We start from the raw sequence: 19,580 nt of genomic DNA, 5'->3' as shown, positions 1-19,580 counted from the left end.
GAGTCCTTGGCTGACCTTGCGATAGAGGTGAGCAGAAGTGGTTCCGATAACTCGGACGAAAGAGAGCAGCTTCGACAGCTGATGCCAGCAAAACTTCTGCCGCTTAGTTGAACGGAGCCTCCTGCGTACAACTGGCAAGTACGCAATTTACATCCACACAGAACACCCCTCCAGCAGGAAAGGATAAGAGGCCACACAAGGGGATTCAGAGGGAGCCGTTTATTCAGGACTGCAAGGCAAGATGCATTTCGGCGTGAGAGCCTTCTTCAGTTGCCACAGCTACCGCGTTAGAACCCCACCCCACGTCTTTAAGTGCCCATCTCCCACCAGATTGGCAGGTAGTGAGTTCCACCCCCAAGTCACATGGTTGTAGTTCCGTAGTGGCTCAGAAACACTCCAACTCCCAGAAGCCACTGCTCCTGGTGAGAATAGTTGCGGGTTGGAACACCATGTAGAGGGTAAAGGCGCAGTGATGAAATGAGGAGTTCTCACGGTGTCAATGAAAGTCCCACATGCTCCCTCGGGTCCCCTTATCATTCCAACCTCTGAAGTGCGGAGCAGCCTGGACTTGAGACGACAATACTGTGATTTCGGCTCTTCGTGCAGTCACGAGCTGCGCCTGGCAGGAGTCCTTGGCTGACCTTGCGATAGAGGTGAGCAGAAGTGGTTCCGATAACTCGGACGAAAGAGAGCAGCTTCGACAGCTGATGCCAGCAAAACTTCTGCCGCTTAGTGGAACGGAGCCTCCTGCGTACAACTGGCAAGTACGCAATTTACATCCACACAGAACACCCCTCCAGCAGGAAAGGATAAAAGGCCACACAAGGGGATTCAGAGGGAGCCGTTTATTCAGGACTGCAAGGCACGATGCATTTCGGCGTGAGAGCCTTCTTCAGTTGCCACAGCTACTGCGTTAGAACCCCACCCCACGTCTTTAAGTGCCCATCTCCCACCAGATTGGCAGGTAGTGAGTTCCACCCCCAAGTCACATGGTTGTAGTTCCGTAGTGGCTCAGAAACACTCCAACTCCCAGAAGCCACTGCTCCTGGTGAGAATAGTTGCGGGTTGGAACACCATGTAGAGGGTAAAGGCGCAGTGATGAAATGAGGAGTTCTCACGGTGTCAATGAAAGTCCCACATGCTCCCTCGGGTCCCCTTATCATTCCAACCTCTGAAGTGCGGAGCAGCCTGGACTTGAGACGACAATACCGTGATTTCGGCTCTTCGTGCAGTCACGAGCTGCGCCTGGCAGGAGTCCTTGGCTGACCTTGCGATAGAGGTGAGCAGAAGTGGTTCCGATAACTCGGACGAAAGAGAGCAGCTTCGACAGCTGATGCCAGCAAAACTTCTGCCGCTTAGTGGAACGGAGCCTCCTGCGTACAACTAGCAAGTACGCAATTTACATCCACACAGAACACCCCTCCAGCAGGAAAGGATAAGAGGCCACACAATATATCTCCCTCAAGGTTTCCAATCATTCACTCCGATAGAAACCACGCACTCCGGGGATAATTCTCCAAGTTAAGCTTTATTTCGTTCGCAACAGACGTGTTTTGGCGCTCCGCCTTCCTCAATGTTACAAACATACTGAGGGGACACCATGTTTTATTGCTCACGTCCACCTAACTTTCATAATGAAAACAAACAAGGGACTCAATTCTACCACCATATTGGTTGTGTACTCATATCGAGATTTACATTTAAGTCGTTCTTTTCATTTGAACACTTTAACTATATTTTGTTAAAAGCGTTGTTATCCAAAGTGTTGTCCTTCGCTTTGAAGTAATATTAGTTACAATATTTTCACCTTATTTTAAAGTGTCCACAAAATGCCACAGGGAGAGAACGCGAATATATATATATATACATCTATCTATAGATATATATAAATTACCTACTAGCGGTCGGCAGTAGGTAGTTATAGTTAGGACCTAGTTTCCATAGGAAATCCACAACCTTCTATTTTGAATAACTTTGGCACCGGTGGACGAATCTTCTCGTATTTCTCCAAAAAAATGGCCTACTCCACTCCGCTCCTTCCCTGAAAGCTTGGGTGTGATTTGTCAAGTGGGGGCCGAGAAAAAAGGGGGTCCCAAAACGTTTTTTCCCCATGCAATTTTCCATTGGGGCCTTTAGCCAGTGCTACAGCCCGAACGGCTGAACGGAATTACACCAAATTTGGCAGAGAGGTAGAGTTTGGTTCACACATTGTGCTTTTTGTTAAATGGTGTAAATCCGTTCAGTAGTTCCTGAGAAAATCAAAAGTAAAATCATAGTGATATCTAGAGACGAAGTACTGTACACGTAGGGAAATCCGTACAATTACGAGTACGAGCTGCATGTTGATTGGGTGTCAACTATCTGTCAACACTCCAAACCAGAAAGTGTTGGCATTCATCTCGTGTCTCAGAAAACAGTAAAACTAAGTTGAATAATAAGGAAAGGGGGCAGGGCAGAAACATCCTGATCCTCTAGGCCTGCTCCAGGTGTTCCTACATGGATCTTTAGACCCAAAATTATATATATTTTTTTAAATCGCATGGTACGCTTATTGTACGCGTTTTGGGAAAAAAAAGACCACTTTATTGTTAATTAGCCCCTGGGTGGGGGAATATCGGGGGCAATTTTGTTTTCATAATGGGGGCCGAGAGGGGTTCCTCTACCCCGGGGATTGCCATCCCCTGGGGCTTTAACTATATGTATGCGGGGGGCTCATGGCCTCCTCGGAACCCCTGGGACCGCCAGTACCTGGGGCCTCTTTTTATTGAAAAAAACTTTGGGGATCGTTTCCAGCCCCCCAAACACTCCCTGGGGACCGCCACCTCCCGGGGCTCTAATATAGAAAATAGGGGGGATGGACCACCCAGCCACGGGGACTATCACCCCTCGGGGCTTTTGAATGTTGGGAGAGGTGCCGCGTTGTCCCCTTCCTGGAACCTTTGATGACCCTGGGGACCACCACCTTTCAGGGCCGGCTTCTGCAGTGTCCAGGGGTGCCTACAGTGCCGCCTTCTGCAGTGCCCCGGGTGACGAAAAGCAATGCCGGCTCCCGAAGAACGCGGGAAGCCGGCTGGGACCATGGGAGCTTTGGGGCTCATAAAAAACAGTTCTTTTCTAAACTAAATTTACTGGTCAAAAAAAGAGCTACATTTCAATGATAGTATGTAAAACTTTCCGTATTTTTTTCTGCACCAGTTGTTCTCTGTACGCATGCGCAGCCTCGTTTCCAAGCCCACGCTTCTTTGTTTTTCTTCAAGTTCGCCAAGCAAACCTCTCCTCATTTTATGTATTACATTTTCCGCTTTTTTCTGCCGGGTCGTGTGCCTCATCCGCTGCTATACTTTTGTAATAAATTAATAATCATATTCTATCTATATTTATTTGAAACGTATTAACGAGGCACCAAAAGTTAATTACATACTCCTTCCTCCGCCATTTTAGTAGTTTTCCTCAGTTATTTTTATTATACTTGCTACTTTCGATTTACCCCCACCTATCTTCTCTGTAATCCATGAGATTTCCTGCCACAGACACCACAGTGTTTGTCCTTGGCCTCCGATCTTATCAGACTTGGTCACACGCATACCTAAAAACTAATTTGCAGCACATAAGGCACAGCCATTACAACGTGTGACCGTCACCACAAAGCCATTACCGTCATTAAGCCTTTATCATGCGTGATAAATGTATAGTAGTTGTAAAAGCATGCGTGGTAAAGCCATATGCATTCTAATGAATTTGTGGTGACGGTCAGGCGTGGTTATGATCGCGTTGTAATGTCTGCTTCCCCCAGAACACTGCAGGAACCAGATCTGGGCAAGGCGGACTCCAGGGCATCAGGGAGTGGGCCACGCAGCCTCCCTCACACAATATAGAAATCTCCAGGGGTGGTCGTTTTTGTGGTTTGAGGGGCGTCATTGAGGCCCACACAGTTAATTTTGTAGGGGGTTAGGTTTGCAAGCGAAAATGTCGTAAGAGGTTTGTAAATGTGGTACACATTGTTTTGTTTTACTTTGATTTCCTTTCTATGTTGTAGTCCATCCAGAGAAAATATAACGTATTGCACAGCCAGTACTTTTCAACCCTACTGTCAAACATCCTACTATAGTACTTCAAATTATAAATATTATTTTGTTGTGAACCATCCCCCCACAAAAAAAACAAGTATATTGTTTTTTGTGAACTGTTATTAAACAACAATAACTGTAAACATAACTTAAAGATAATATAATAAACAACTAGAAAAATAACTTTAATAAAACAGTATTATAAACAAATTGTGTTGTGGACTCCAAAAGATGTTGGGTAGGTAATTGTTATATGTGATATATGTCTCTTTTCCCCTGGTTGGGATTTCCTTGTGGCTCACATGATGTCACTGTTAGAATACATGGTGACATCGTAGAATGTTGTGGGCTTGGCCTGTAGTGGACTGGCAGTTGGTGGCAGGCAGGCTGAGTGACAGGGAGGTCACTCCTGGGGGGTTCTTTATATTACCATCTTATGATCTGGACCAACAACTCAACATGAATAAAAGTAACTGAATCATATTCCATGACTCAAGGATTTCTTTTATGTACAACATTTTTGCAACAATTGAAGAACTTACAAGCTACAGAGAAGAGCCTGTATTTAAAAGAACCTACAGCGTGCAAGAAAAAAAATAAAGAAATAAGGAACCTACAGCGTACAGAAAAAGAATATCTATAAAGTGAAGAGAAACTGAAACCATTGTCAAGAACCTGCAGTGCTGAGCAGAGACTGTGTTTAAAAGTGACTATTGAAACTAATCATCGTACATAAAAAAAAAACGCCTTGCCTAACCCCGCCAGTGTCCGTTATAATCTGGACAGTCTGCTTCCCAAGGCGTTTGACCCCTATTCCTGTGTAATCTATGTGAAGGTTACACAATTTAAATGACTTGCCAGCTCTTTGATGTAATGCCTTTGAAATGGTGATTGAGCATTGGAGCACCCATACACACGTATTGATGTCTCTGTGGAGATCGGTGTCTACTCTACTGTTTACTATAAGTGAGAAAGAGCGCAGCTTACACCAGCACTACGAGCGTGGGAGCAGAGTAGTGATAACTCGTTTCCCATGCTTCTTCATATTTGATGCTGGAAGTTGTGAACGGAGCACTAATGATGAGCACAGCTCATGACATGTGAGTTTACTTTTCTTTTGTTTAAAAAAACAAACCAACTTTAATGGTGGACGACAGCGCATACATTTCTAGTTTAACGGGTGTGCAGACATTTTAAAAATCAAATTGTACTCGCGCAACTCAAGCACTTCAGCTTGGAGCCTTCTGTGATGTCTCGCTTCCCAAGGATGTTTGCAAGCATTAGCGTGACGAAAGCCACCCGGTGCAGCGTCTGCTACGTGCCGCCATTTTGCAGTGCGTATCCGTAAGCAGCTTTCTGCAGGTAATAGCTCTAGCCCTATTTTGCTTCTGAGAGATCGGTGTTTTGACAACCCGTGTCATTGAGGTACGAGTTCCTGGGTGAGTCCAAGTTACATTATAGACTTTATTAGTTAACTTTGGCCCAATTTTTCAGAATGTAAAGGTTGCACGGACATTTTAAACTTCAATCTATACACCGACTTCTCACCGTTTCACACGCATGAACTTTTCCCCAGCTTTGAAGTTCTGTGAGGGACTTGCAGTTTATATTGATGCCATGCGACTAATGTCTTCAGTGAGGAACGTGGCAAAATCGTGAAGAACCGTGGGTGTCCCGCGTGATGGTGATAAAGTCTTTGGCAGTGAACCTACTCTCTCAATGATTTTACTGTTATAATCTTCAAACTGTCTTCGAAGAAGAATGTGCTGAGTTGTTACCTTGATTGGCACAAGCTTGCTATTTGTTTGAAGAATACTCGGTTTCGGAAGGACCTCGGGTGAGACATCGCTCACCGGTGTTACATACTTGTTTTATTTTCTGCTGACAGTTTAAGAGGGATTTACATTCTATGTTGTGGTTTTGTCGTAGTGGTGTTCTATGACTTGTGAACTTGCTTGGTACAATGTTGAGGTGGTTGTGGGAGCTAAGTGCCTCATATTTTTGGGTTGGTTAAGTGCTCTTGATAGAGCCCGCAGGTCACCCGACTAAACCTTATGCACACTTGGGCCCATAAAAATAATTTTTCATTTATACTTTAATCAGGTAACCTACACACTATTATCAGCAATTCAGTTTCACTTCTTTTCTATCTTCGTGTACCTGACTTACCAATCCTCGTCACAGGTACCTAAGATCACAATGGATCAGAGAGCTAGCTGTGGGACAAATAGACAACGCTAATACCATATATACATTGAATGACGTTTATATTCTTTATAATGACCACAGACTCAAGACATTTTCAAAACCTTTATCTAATTATTATTATCATCATCATATGTCATGAGCCACAAATTAACACAAATCAGACTGTCTATAACTAGAATTAGAAATATTGTATAGCTATGAATGAGAGTAAGAATCATTTAGAAATCGGAAAATAAAGGAAGGGAAAAATAAGGAACACGCTATTTTTAGATTAACAGACTTTCACAATTCACTAAAGGCAGGTAAAGAAAGGGAACATACTCATCAAAGTTGACTTTCGAAATTCACTAACGGTTCCAGTGAAACGAAACTTATGCAGTTTGATTTATCTAGATGTACTTATTTTCTATAGGGAAGGTAAGAATGGAACATACTATATGTGTAAACAGAACAGTAATTGACTAAAGCTAGGGAGAAAAATGGAACATCCTAATAGACAACAATGCATGAAAAATCTTATTTATAGAGAAACAGGGAAAAAGAACGTAGGCAATTATGCTTTATTAGAGACGAGAGAGGGAAGTTAGGAAGACAAACACCCACGTAGAGTTTATATTTACCTAGGACAGAATGAAGACCAACCCTGGCCACGGGTCAGTTGGAAAAGGCGGGAAAGGACCCTCAAGAACTTAGGCTGCCAGTAGGCGAGCAGGTACCACTCATGGACAGTCAGGACAGGATAACCCCAGGATTTGGATCAAGACCGGGCTCACCAAAGGGTACGACCAACACCTGCAGCTTCGGTTGCAACGCCTGCGCTCCTCCATCTCTGCAAGGAATCTGCCAATAACCCCGATTGGGTTCTTGAATCTCCCAGCAAAGTGCTTCGCCAGCACTTAAGGTTTCCCAAACTCCGACTGAGTCTTTTTTTTTTTTAAATATCTTTATTAGATTTTATACAAAAAAAGACAAGACGACACAACACATATAACAACACCCTCCCCCCCCCCCCCCCCCTCCGGTTGGGCAGGTTTTATATGTAACAAAAGGAAACCATAAAACATATATGTAATAAAAGTAAAATGTAAACTAAAGTATTATCAGATAATCATTAAAAAACGGATGAACTTCAGGTTACAAAGGTACACGTGAAAGTTAAATCATTACAACCAGGTTGTTACTATATATGTAATTGAGATTGAGACCATTCTATTAAAGGTGACCAGATTCTTAACCCTTTGGTCCTACGCTTCCTACCTTTTGTTTTATATATTGCCATTTTTAGATTAAAGATGGCTAACATTCTTGAAAACCACTGTTGATACGAGGGGGCCAAGGGATCTAGCCAGGCTGATGCTATGCAAATTCTTAGTACTGCCATCGAGATAAAAATCAGTTCATGGCCGAAATTCTGGTTGGTACGATTTGTGACGCCCAGAACAACTGTTTGATCAGATAGGGTAACCACTATTTTGAGAATTGATGAGAGGAAATGTTCAATTTTTGACTTAAGAGGAGTTAAACTGGGACAGGATGAGAAGATGTGTACACAGTCCGCATTTGATAAATTATATCTAAAACAACATGTACCTCTCCCACTGCCCCATTTAGCAATTTTGTCCGGAGTATAATACATAAAAAAAACATATTTTATAAAATTGTGTTTGTAGTTTCGTCGACATAAGAACAGTTTGCGAAAGGCCATATGCATATTGAAATTCTTCTGTGGAAATAGTGATTTTACTTTGCCATTTCTGAGTAATTTTCTGCATATCATCAATAACAGCTGATATAACCCCCCAATCCTGAGTTTTTTTCTGAGAGTCGCTTAAAATGTCGGCTATGGCGTTTTTAATCAGTGTGCCCTCTCCCTCTATACGTCGTGACAGAAAATCTCTTATTTGGAGATATTTGAAGAAGTCTCTCCATTCCAAATGATACTTACCTTTCAAAAATTCAAAAGAATATAGCCCCTCTGAGGAAAAAAAACACCCTATATGAGTAATTCCGGCTGTATTCTACCTATTGATGTAGGTATCTTTAAATATTTCCGGTAAGGAGGGATTATTTTATATGGGGGTGTAAAAAGATAAACGTGCCAAACCTATCATTTTCCTCACAGATTTCCAAACCTTGAAGGTTCCTATGAGTGTTTTTAATCTCACTTTTTTATGGTAGCTATCGAAGAGATATCTCCACAGATAGCCAGTGCTTCTATCGCCCAGTATTATTTGGTGGATTGAAGGGGCATCATTATTCATTTCTGTCCCTGTCCCATCAAGATGAAGAAGTTCATGACTATATAACAAAACTGTTGCCCAGTAATATAACTTAAGATTTGGAAGGGCTAATCCTCCTCTTTCTTCGGGAAGTGTCAGCAGTTTATAGGCGTGGCGGGGCTGTGTGTACGACCAGACAAAGTTCGTGAAAATACGCTCCATTTTTTTAAACCACTGGTCTGAAATTTCTAGATTAATGGCTCTAAATATGTACAAGAGTTTTGGAAAGTAGACCATTTTTAATGCATTCACCCGTCCTATCAAAGAGAGATGTAAATTATTAATACGGCGGAGATCTTTTTGTATTTTATTTAGTGAGGGTTTAAGGTTCAGGTCGACTAATTTCCCTAATTCAGATGTAATAGTGACCCTAGATAAGTAGCTGATTCTGTTATGCGTGGATCTGCTATATCACATTTGTTATTGATAATTATTTGGGTTTTCCCTTGATTCAGGGCATATCCTGAAACTTTCCCGAATCTTACAGCCTCCAGCTCAATAGTAGGCATAGCCAAGTTTGGATTAGCAGTGACAATGGCGATATCATCGGCATATGCAAGAGTCTTTGTTGAATATCCATGTGTCGAGATAGCAGTTATATTCCTATTATATTCCAATCTCCTAATAAACGGATTAATGTAAATAGCGAACAGCAACGGGGAACACGGGCATCCCTGCCTAGTTCCTCTCGAGATTTTTAGTTTTTTAGAGATACAGCCGTTGACCATCACCATAGCCCGAGGACTAATGTAGAGTTTTTGAATTGCCTGTATGAAAACAAGCTTGAATCCGACCCGGGACATAGCCGACTGAGTCTGTGGAAAATACGGACAGAGTGCTCCGCAGCTCTCTGTATCAGTCACCTATAGAGTTCGTTGGGTCAGTGACAGGTCAGCTATTCAGACAAGTCGGACAATTTCTCTAGCTAAACCTAGGCTAGTTATACTGTTTTTGGGTCAGTGTACCACCCACCAATGTTGGAAGTGAAAGGATCCCCAACTTCTGATGGACAGAGGAGGAGGTTAAGTCATCACACCAAAAAACACTACGGTGGGGGAGGACCTAGGGGAGGTTTATAGACCACAATCTGGATACAATCCCCAGAGAACTTGTAAATAACACTAGATACCAGAGGGTCTCAAAAGAAAGCGCCCAGGAGTATAAAGAAGTAAACCAAATCACCCGCACCGCTAAATCAATGCAACACAGGAGATTCTCAAAGGATGAGGAAATAACCCATCAGTCACCATTCGGATCCGCCCTTCATCATTTGGGATTTTATCCGAACCACCGGTCTGAGAAAATCAGTGCCACACTCAGAGGTCAACCCGGTGGTTAGGGGGTCCCTCAGAGGGTATGAACACTAACAGTGTGGTCTGCCACTCGATGATAATGAGTGGACAAATACATGGGACTGGGGTGCGCAGTGCAAAGACAAGTGAGTAAGAAAAAGAAACCAAGAAAAAAGAGTGTATTAAAATTGGTTTAGAATAGGCACAAGATAATATTTATTCCGTGCGGGCCTTCAGCACCAAGATTAAAATTATGTGCGACCTAAAGTACTCTGATTATGTAGACTGCCTGAGGTTGGGATGGTCAACATGTTTCTGCAATATAGGGACTGCTACGTCCTTGCATTCATCAGGACCGAAACTGAACAATTTGAGCTACTGCACAACGTGAAAATAATAATGAGTGAAGTGAATGAGAGTAACACAAGGAAATGTAAAACAAGTGCTTACAGTCACCTGAATATTCCGCGTGCCCTTACGATCAGTGTCGATCACTGTGGAAAGAGAAAGGGGATAAGGGGTATGGGTATAACTATCAATAACTCATGGGCTATGAAGTAAGTCCATAGTCTATGGATCAATCCAAAAGTCACACTACGGGAATTGATCTAAGCGCTCTTGATAATTGAGCCAGTTGTTATGCATTTGGGAAGAGATGTCATTTGCCCAAAAAATCGTGTAGTCCTTACCTTGATCTGTAAGGTAGACTGGCCTCACCCCACCTGGCAGCGGCTCAGGGGAAGATGAAGCACCACTCTAAAAAACATGCAAGTCACATGTCAATTACAGTATGCACAAGACAGAACACCTCTCTCTGTCAGTAGCCGGTTTGCAAAAGGGACTTGCATCCCTCGTTATTAGTGCTCTCCCCTTAAGTTACCGAGAAAGAACTCCCTCGCAACCACGGAACTCGTGCCAGAAAAGGACAGCTTGGCGGTAAACGAAGGGGCTACATGGCTCAAAATGAAAGGGGCTCGCCTTACCTTTCCGTCGGTACTCCGGGGCCGGCGTCCTGGCCGACTGGGGAGGTACCGAACGGAAGGCGCGAGGCTAGTTATAACACGCGCTACAATTGGTCACGTAATCACGTGGGGCGCTTGGCCGCGCGACGTGATTGGTTAAGATGATAAAGAGAATGCTAAATGCGCGCTCATTGGCTAACCCGTCTTAGGCCAGTGAATGGTCATAGACAGACCACGAGGGGGAAGTAAACAATAACAAAAGCCGATGGCATAACGAGCGAGAATGCGGAGCAACTGCTGGACACAAAAAAGAACGCCCTAGAGAACAATTATCTGCAGGGTGTATTGTCACATGGGTGTCAACTGTACTAGTGGTAGAATATGAAACCCTCGGTAATTTAAAATGCGGACAACCAAAAAAGAGAGAGAGAGTATCACATACAGTATAATGAATGGGCCACTGAAGATGTAGTTTGTAGGGCCAGTGTGTTGGTCTCAGAAAGGGGACAGAAAAATGTATTCTGCTGCTCATGTTGTTATATCAATGACAATAGAACCATGGGTTACACGTGAGAGTGTCGCCTGCAATGTAAACCCTTGAAGGAATAGTTGAGGGGCCACTATGTTAATCTGTGGACGAGGATACAAGTATATATCCTACTGACAGTGTTGTTATCTTAGTGGTAGTTGATCCACAGCAAAAACAAGGCTATAAGGGCCCAGTTTTTCAAGAACTGATAGGGAGTTCTTGAAAAACTGGTCCCTTATAGCCTGGAGATGCACCAGAGATTGGTTGATTCTCATCATTCAAACCTCCAAACGCATAGCTGATGCCATGCTTATAGAAATCCAAATTCTTGAATCCAAAATTAAGACCACTATAGCCCCTAAGGTCTTTAGTAAGAACCTGGATGACTCCAATAAGAACAACAGAGATTTTAGAGAACATACACTGACGGTCAAAATGGATAAATTCAAGAAAGACCTTGAAAAGTTTAAATTTGAGAGAGTGTATCCATACTCAAGTGATACCTACACCCCCCTGATTACAGTACCACTGGCCGCAGAAAGGGTTCAACGTACAGCACATCGAGCTCCGGTGATAACTCCTCAGGGAGTGATACCGGCAGTGATAATTCCAACACACGAGGCCGAGGGCAAGGTAAAAGAAACTTTAGGAATAACTGGAGGGGCAACCAACCACAACAATGGTGGCCGCCTAACCCGTGGCATTTTGGCGGCATGCATCCTTTCTTTCCACCGCAACAACCAGGTCCTTTCCAACAGCCTATGGGACCTAATATGACAAACTTCCCTGGGAGTTTTCCAACAAATAACTTTAACGGCCAGCCTTTTTTAGGGTTTGGCCGGGGCAGATCCTGAGGGAGAAGAAGAGGAAACACACAACCTCAGGTTCACTTCAGCCCCCCATCAACCTCAACAGAAGGGAGGATACTGAGGAGCAACACGTCCAAGAACAAGGAGGCCGGACAGAGCAGTGCAGCCCCAGTATAGTTATGAACTTGAGTAGACATACTCTGACTCCCATTGAGGAAGCAGCCCTCAACAAAGGACTGGGCTTTGTGCCTACTCATCAGAATGATGAGTTCGAAACCCGCTTGGAGCTTGCAAGGTTCCTGAGGAAGATTAGACTGCATTTCTTCTTCGCTGATAAAGAATCCTCCTTGCAGAGTGAAGATGATGTCAACACAGGACTAAAATGCAAGTCAACTTTCACTCCTCCTACTCACTTAATGCCTCCCCAAGTCTTGGCCTATGAACAGGCACTTGAGAAAGAGATGGATGACCTCTTTACTGCCCGACATAACGTTTTTCATAACTTGCCCAAACCATACCACCTAGCACTTAAAACTCTGACTGAGAATAAGGACCTAACAATAAAACCAGCCAACAAGGGTGGGTCAATTGTCATACTGGACACTGAAGTGTACCGAGCTGAGTGTCTCAGACAACTGAACATGCGAAATGCCTACTCTCCTTTGAACTATGATCCTACCGACGAATTGAAATGTAACATTAAGACACTGGTTGAAGAAGCCTCCTCTGAGGGATGGGTCACACCAGCTGAAGCCCTGTACTTATGCACTGAACACCCGAAGATGCCATACTTCTACACCTTACCAAAGGTTCATAAAGAGCTTCGACCGCCTCCAGGACGCCCCATAATTTCTGGGATAGGATCAGCCCTGGAACCTCTGTCCACCTTTGTGGATTACTTTTTAAGACCGATGGTGCAGGAGAGGCCCACCTATCTCAAAGACACCACTGATTTGTTAAGACTTATACCTGACCTCGAATTTGATATGGATACTGACCTCCTAGTCTCTTTTGACGTGGAGGCACTCTATACCTCCATCCCGCAGGATGAGACACTGGACGTTGTGCACCAACTTCTTGACTCCAGGGAATTGAACAGCATCACTCCCGTCCAATTTATAATGGCCTGTGCCACTTTGGCCATGAAACAAAATTTCTTTCAATTCGAAGAACAGGTTTACTTGCAAACATCGGGTACCAGCATGGGGAGCATTTATGCCCCCAGCTAAGCAAATCTTTACGTCCATTCCTTCGAACAAAATCACGTACTGAATGACCTGAATCCCTTCATCGATAACCTTAAGACCTGGAAAAGGTATATCGATGACGTCTTTGTTGTGTGGAGAGGCTCTTGTGATAGTTGTTTGGAATTCCTGGGCTGGCTTAACAGCAGAAATAACCATCTCAAGTTCACTGTCGAAATCGGTCGACATGAATTGGCTTTTCTTGACCTTCTCATCACTGCTAGACCTGAAGGGCTGCAAACTGAACTCTATAGGAAGCCCACTGCCAGGAACTCTTTGTTACTTTTTGACAGTAACCATCCGAAAGCACTAAAAGAGAGCCTTCCCTTTAGCCAGTTCCTACGGGTTCACAGGAACTGTTCAACTAAGGCAGCTTTTGAAAAACATTCTGATGAATTGAGCACGCAGCTGGTTGCTCGCAAATATCCCCCTCGACTTGTGCAAAGGTCCATGAAAAGGGCAGTGAACAACAATCGTGAAGCTTTGCTGGAACCGAGACCCCCCAAGGCGACGTTGGATCGCCTCACCTTTGTGCATACCTTTGGGAATCTTTCCAATAGTATTCAAAGTATGGTCAAAAAACACTGGCCAATACTAAACTCTGGCCGTTTAACTCTTCCCCGCCCCCTGGTTTCATTCAAGAGGGGCCCAAATCTTAGAGATAGACTGGTGCATACCAGACCACGTGAAGACCCTCCAAGAGCAATAGGTTCACTGTGGAATCTCCCTCCTGTTCAGGGACATCATCCCTGCGGCAATTGCCAGGTGTGTGCCCAGACTACAAAATCATTGGAGATTGATATTGGTACCTCAAGACCCTGGAAGCAGTTAAAATTTACCACATGCAACAGCGATCATTTGATCTACTCAATTACCTGCCCCTGCGGCCTTAAGTACGTGCGCATGACCACACGGAAGGTCCGCATACGGATTTCGGAACACAAGAGTACCATCCGCTGCGCTAGACAAGCGACTAAATTGACTGCACATTTTTTGGAGGCAAAACATCTAGCCACGGAATTCCAGTGGACTGTCTTGGAACAACCATTTATTCCGACTCATACATCAGACGTAGCTAAGTACCTAATGAAAAAAGAGCAAAAATGGGTACTAAAACTCAAGACACATAAAGAGGGTTTAAATGATGATATTCCTTGGTCCACACTATAGCCTTTTTTTCGATACCTTTGACCACCTCTTGTTTTTGCTGTGGATCGACTACCACTGAGATAACAACACTGTCAGTCGTCCACAGATTAACATAGTGGCCCCTCAACTATTCCTTCAAGGGTTTACATTGCAGGCGACACTCTCACGTGTAACCCATGGTTCTATTGTCATTGATATAACAACATGAGCAGCAGAATAAATTTTTCTGTCCCCTTTCTGAGACCAACACAATGGCCCTACAAACTACATCTTCAGTGGCCCATTCATTATACTGTATGTGATACTCTCTCTCTCTTTTTTGGTTGTTCGCATTTTAAATTACCGAGGGTTTCATATTCTACCACTAGTACAGTTGACACCCATGTGACAATACACCCTGCAGATAATTGTTCTCTAGGGCGTTCTTTTTTGTGTCCAGCAGTTGCTCCGCATTCTCGCTCGTTATGCCATCGGCTTTTGTTATTGTTTACTTCCCCCTCGTGGTCTGTCTATGACCATTCACTGGCCTAAGACGGGTTAGCCAATGAGCGCGCATTTAGCATTCTCTTTATCATCTTAACCAATCACGTCGCGCGGCCAAGCGCCCCACGTGATTACGTGACCAATTGTAGCGCGTGTTATAACCAGCCTCGCGCCTTCCGTTCGGTACCTCCCCAGTCGGCCAGGACGCCGGCCCCGGAGTACCGACGGAAAGGTAAGGCGAGCCCCTTTCATTTTGAGCCATGTAGCCCCTTCGTTTGCCGCCAAGCTGTCCTTTTCTGGCACGAGTTCCGTGGTTGCGAGGGAGTTCTTTCTCGGTAACTTAAGGGGAGAGCACTAATAACGAGGGATGCAAGTCCCTTTTGCAAACCGGCTACTGACAGAGAGAGGTGTTCTGTCTTGTGCATACTGTAATTGACATGTGGCTTGCATGTTTTTTAGAGCGGTACTTCATCTTCCCCTGAGCCGCTGCCAGGTGGGGTGAGGCCAGTCTACCTTACAGATCAAGGTAAGGACTACACGATTTTTTGGGCAAATGAAATCTCTTCCCAAATGTATATCAACTGGCTCTATTATCAAGAGCACTTAGATCAATTCCCGTAGTGTGACTTTTGGATTGATCCATAGACTATGGACTTACTTCATAGCCCATGAGTTATTGATAGTTATACCCATACCCCTTATCCCCTTTCTCTTTCCACAGTGATCGTAAGGGCACGCGGAATATTCAGGTGACTGTAAGCACTTGTTTTACATTTCCTTGTGTTACTCTCATTCACTTCACTCATTATTATTTTCACGTTGTGCAGTAGCTCAAATTGTTCAGTTTTGGTCCTGATGAATGCAAGGACGTAGCAGTCCCTATATTGCAGAAACATGTTGACCATCCCAACCTCAGGCAGTCTACATAATCAGACTACTTTAGGTCGCACATAATTTTAATCTTGGTGCTGAAGGCCCGCACGGAATAAATATTATCTTGTGCCTTTTCTAAACCAATTTTAATACACTCTTTTTTCTTGGTTTCTTTTTCTTACTCACTTTTCTTTGCACTGCACACCCCAGTCCCATGTATTTGTCCACTCATTATCATCGAGTGGCAGACCACACTGTTAGTGTTCATACCCTCTGAGGGACCCCCTAACCACTGGGTTGACCTCTGAGTGTGGCACTGATTTTCTCAGACGGGTGGTTCGGATAAAATCCCAAATGATGAAGGGCGGATCCGAATGGTGACTGATGGGTTATTTCCTCATCCTTTGAGAATCTCCTGTGTTGCATTGATTTAGCGGTGCGGGTGATTTGGTTTACTTCTTTATACTCCTGGGCGCTTTCTTTTAAGTCATCACACCACCTAAATTTTAGAGGTTCTCAGGCTTAGTATTCATTTTCGAACCCACCCCTTAAATTATAACTTCCCATGGCATATGTTTAACAGAGAACAATATGGTACACAACAGTGTATTACAAATGTTGCAATTGCAGGTACAGTTCGGCTTCGTCCTGCTGGGTTACAGGTCGATTCTCATGAGCATCTTGGCTTCGGCTGCCAGCTGGCTGAGTTCCACTGCTGCATGGCTTTCTTTTCCCCCATCACGTGACTGGGACCATATGAGCTTCAAATATGGAGTAGTAAGCATCTCCCAGGCCCAAAGAATACAATACATGAAAAGTAAGCGAAAACAATTTAGAAATACAGAAAAAATGAATACACTGTATACCATGATTGGCTATACTACACCCCTTACTTTATAATATAATTTTAGCAGTATTGCGCATGAGCAACAAATTCCCTCCAGAACTGCGAGTGCGCCTCACATGGGTATGACCGACGCATGCACAGACTAAATTTCCGCAAAGCAGCAACCATTTTAAAGGCAAGCGTATTACGATTAATAAACACATAGGCAAGCGTCTCTGGGACACCCCATGTAGTGTAAAATGTGCAATATTAGTAAGACAAAACAGGTTGATTACAAAGTTAAAGTTATGTGAGGTTCTTGAATACAAGCAAGTCGCGTGACGTGCGAATACTTGCTCCATCACTCTGATTTTGTTATAAATGGTGGTGTGTGCCCTAGTTGTTTGCTTTTGGGTCTGTGTGTGTCTCAGTAATGATTCTTATGCACACAGTGTAATTTTGGTAATTTTCTTATTGTATTTGGGTAAGGATAGTCCTGGGTGAGGGAAATCCTGTAATGTGCACAATTTAGTGTGTCCCAGTTCATTATTGATTATTTAAATATTTGGGTGAGGGAAATCCTGTAATGTGCACAATTTAGTGTGTCCCAGTTCATTCTTGATTATTTAAGTATTTGGGTGAGGAAAATCCTGTAATGTGCACAATTTAGTGTGTCCCAGTTCATTCATGATTATTTAAGTATTTGGGTGAGGTAAATCCTGTAATGTGCATGTGTGAGTGCGTCCCAGTTCATTATTGATTATTTAAATATCTGGGTGAGGAAAATCCTGTAATCTGCACAATTTAGTGTGTCCCAGTTCATTTTGATTGCTTAGTTATGCAGTTACTGGTTAAGGTATTCTTGTAAATCCTGTTACGTTCTTGTTGTATTTATGGGTGAGTGTATCCCTGTAACTTGTGGGTGAGTGTATCCCTGTTTTCTTACTGGTGTCTTCTTTGTTGTGTACCAGTTGTCACGCATGTTTCTACATTCTTGTTATGGTCCTATCATTTTGTTGTTCTTCAGTGCCGGTTCGCTGTTAACTTTGCGGCTCCTGTTTCTTCCATCTTTTCTTTTGTTGCCATTGACTGGATCTATGATGCATAAGCGAGCCTGGGAGGTCAGGTTTACTTATGTTATACATGCGTTTCTCTAATTTCTTTTTCCTTTACCTGTTACATTTTGTGTTTTTAGGTGCACGTATCTTCATGGCACAGGTCTGGTTTTGCCCTCCTTTATGAGAAATAGGGATGGTGTACGTGCCATTTATTTGCTTATTTACGAATGATTTGAGTATGTATGTCAATACTTTCTTTCACATTGTGAATGTTATGTTTTGAGTATGCATGCTCTACTTTGATGTTTATTTCCGTTGATGTTGGTATTGCTTTCTTTTGTTACTTCCCTAAAGAAAGGAGATATGTTATATGTGGTATATGTCTCTTTTCCCCTGGTAGGGATTTCCCTGTGGCTCACATGATGTCACTGTTAGAATACACGGTGACATCGTAGACTGTTGGGGGCTTGGCCTGTAGTGGACTGGCAGTTGGTGGCAGGCAGGCTGAGTGACAGGGAGGCCACTCCTGGTGGGGTTCTTTATATTACCATCTTATGATCTGGACCAACAACTCAACATGAATAAAAGTAACTGAATTATATTCCTGACTCAAGGATATCTTTTATGTACAACAGTAATCTGCTAAAACAAAAAAGAAAAAAAGAGTTTAAAGTTATGTAGATGTGACTAAATAAGGTGAAGCATTACAAGTGAAGGTAACACTACGATTTGACGTGTGCAGTGTGCCTAGTACATTTCAATTCTGTTATAGTTCCGCGTTCAAGTGGTGTCTACCTTGTATAAACACTGCGGCCACCAGAGTTCACAACTTCAATTCAACTCTGCTTCTATACGTCAAAGTAGACAGTAGAGAAAGGCGAAATGATGTCTCAGAGAGTAAGAGAGAGAAAGAGAGAAAACAACATTAAAACTGTCTCGCAGAGTCTGGAGTTGAGATTTTTTCTTGAAAAGTCAGACACAGATTTACCAGCTCCTTGCGCCACTTTTCCCATTTTAAAAGTGACACAAAAGTGACGCAATAAGCTTGTAGATCTGTTTCTCAGAGTGTTGTAACCTATCTGTTGTCACTGCTCGGAGGTAATTATACATTTCTACTCAGTCAAGCTGCTGCACACTACCCACTCTCTCATTTCACAAATTTTGTTGTTTCGGAAACAAAATTCTTTGTTCACCTACTGCCATTGGCGTGATTGAAAGAGGGTTCTCTACGTGTTGAAGAAGCCTTCAGTGTAACCAAGAGAGTTCACCACTTCAAGTCAGATAAGGTTTTATACAGCAGACTGGAGATAGCAGCATCCAAAACTTAAAAAAGAAAGAGAAACAATGTGAGAGAGTAAGAAAGAAAAAGAGAGTAAAAAGGACATTAAAACGTGGGAGAGACACACATGACAGGGAGGTTGCCTGAAGCCAGAGGCACAACCACAGTCAAAAATATGGAGGTGGGCTAGAAAATTAGAAAAAAAAATTGGGGGAGGGGCTTAACTTCAAGCAAAAAGAAGAGTGGAGCTGCAGGGGCTGTAAGCGGGTACGGGGACATCAAAGCCTCATTGACAAGCAAAATGTCCTTAAAAGACCTGTGAAGAACTCGGTGCAACTGCTTGTGGGCCCAGGAAGCTATCTCATCCTAGCTGAAGCCTTGTTAGCCCAATGTGTATTTTGCACGCCTGCAGCATACTACACATTCTCTCCTTTCACAGATAACTTGTTGTTCTTTCGGAAACAAGCTTCTTTGCTCACCTTGTGCCATTGCCGTAGTCCTTGTTACATAATCCATCCTGAA

Source organism: Lissotriton vulgaris, chromosome 8 (genome assembly GCF_964263255.1).
Source record: "Lissotriton vulgaris chromosome 8, aLisVul1.2, whole genome shotgun sequence".
Classification (NCBI taxonomy): domain Eukaryota; kingdom Metazoa; phylum Chordata; class Amphibia; order Caudata; family Salamandridae; genus Lissotriton; species Lissotriton vulgaris.
Note: the sequence above shows the minus strand (reverse complement) of the source record.